Consider the following 2,253-nt stretch of genomic DNA (forward strand, 5'->3'; position numbering starts at 1 on the left):
CAAAAATGCCTATAAGCTCCCGTATACGGCTCGAGACGAAGAGGAGGCGATAAACGTCAGCATTCAAAAAGAGAAGATTCACCAAGTGGCCCGATCAATGTCAAACCACCAAATGGTGGCTCGGCCAATGTCAAACCACCATTTGGTGGCTCGGCCAATGTCAAACCACCAAATGGTGGCTCGGCTAATGTCAAACCACCAAATGGTGGCTCGGCCAAGTTCAAACCACCATTTGGTGGCTCGGCCAAGGCCGAGCCACTTCGGTGAATCGGCCAGAATTAGTTTTTTTGGTTCTTTTATGGATTCTTTCGGGATTTGAGGTTCCAACTGCTCTGATATTGTTGTTAGATAGTTGCTAACTGAAGATAGAGGGAAGCCCTCATTTTGATCCAAGAAAACCACCAACCAAGCCTATAAATAAGAGCCCTAGGGTTCATTTTTGAAGGATCTGGAAATCAAGAGGACGAAGTGCTGTCAAATTGGAGATTGGAGCAAGAATTTCAGAGAGTTAGCAGATCTTGGCGGAGTTCTTCAACAAAGCAAGAGTTCGAGAGATCTGAGACTTATTCCACCCTCCTCCGGATTTAAGCTTAGTCTTAAATCCCGAGAAGAGCCGTGATTTTGCTTAGTCAAAATCGTCGCTACTGCAATCACTTCCTTCGTGAAGCGAAAGCATTAATTATCCAAACTTCTGCTCACCGGATCTGATCCGTAGGCGGTCCACGGATAAACCCCGGCACCGGCAACGATCCCGCACAAGCAATAGGCGATAAACTTCTATTGTGTGTAGTTTGAGAGAAAATTGTAACTTTTGATTTAAAGTCTTATAAAAAGGCTATATTTTGTTGTTTGAGTTTATTGTAAGTGTTTGAAGCTGCAATGGACTCATCAATGAAATCAGTTTTCCACCCAAACATATGTGAGTTTGGAAAGCTTAATAGAAGCTCTTATGTTAGTTCTGGTCATAGGAGTTCTCATGCATTTGACCTGATACATTCAGATGTTTGGGGGCCTTGTTCCACAAATTCTATGAATGGATACAAGTATTTTGTTACCTTCATTGATTACTTCTCTCGTGTTACTTGGTTATACTTGATGAAAAATAAAAGTGAAGTGTTTGGTTGCTTCCAAAACTTTCATAGGTATGTTCAGACTCAATACGAAGCAGTGGTGAAGGTATTGAGGTCTGATAATGGGACAGAGTATACCAACAGGAATACTTATCAGATCAGGAAATACAGCACCAGACTACATGTCCATACACGCTAGCTCAGAATGGGGTAGCGGAAAGGAAGAACATACATCTTTTATAGGTTGTTAGAAGCATGATGATCTTCATGAATGTCCCAGATACATTATGGGGGCAAGCAGTGTTGACCGCAGCTCAGCTGATCAACAGAATGCCCTCGAGAGTGTTGGATTGGAAGTCTCCGTGTGAGACGTTGAAGGGAGATAACAGTGGGATTCTTCCATTGAAGGTGTTTGGCTGGGTGTGCTTTGTGAAGGACAACAGGCCATCCGTCGAGAAGCTTGCCCCTAGAGCGGTAAAGTACATCTTTGTAGGATATTCTGCTACTCAGAAGGGATATGTTTGCTGGAGCCCTGTGGAGAAGAGACTGTTTGTGAGTATGGATGTACACTTTCGAGAACTCGAGCCATATTATACCCGGGAGGTAACTTCATCCGTTGGTGACTCGCCCGATATTGAGAGTATGAGGAGAAATGGGGAGAATGGTGAGAGGCATGTGAACAATGTGGAGAATAATGTGGAGAAATCGATTTCTCTATCGATTCCTTGGGAGGAAGAATTGGTTGAGGAGGAGCAGGAGAATGAAGAAGACGAGGAGAAGGAGACAAGAGGTGTTAGGCCCACGGTTCAAGAGAAGCTACTTACCTATAGTAGGAAGGGAAGCAAATTGTAGGAACAGTACCTACAGTGTCACTGGTGCCAAGTCCCTTGCCAACGCCTGCCCCAACTCCTGAGACACCTACACCACTACCAGATTTCTCTCAATGTGATATCATTCCTCTACTTACTCCTCCCACACCAATGTTAGTACGGAGGACTACTCACAGCAATGCGGGAAATCCTCCCGATAGATATGGTTGGGATCTTGCCCAGTTTGTATCATATTCTAAAATCTCTACTACACATGGAGCATTCATTGCATCAATTGACTCTGTTACTGTACCTAATAATTGGCAGGTTGCTAAGAAGGACCGAAAGTGGAAAACGGCTATGCACGAGGAGCT

Source organism: Asparagus officinalis, unplaced genomic scaffold, assembly GCF_001876935.1.
Source record: "Asparagus officinalis unplaced genomic scaffold, Aspof.V1 AsparagusV1_Un563, whole genome shotgun sequence".
Lineage (NCBI taxonomy): Eukaryota > Viridiplantae > Streptophyta > Magnoliopsida > Asparagales > Asparagaceae > Asparagus > Asparagus officinalis.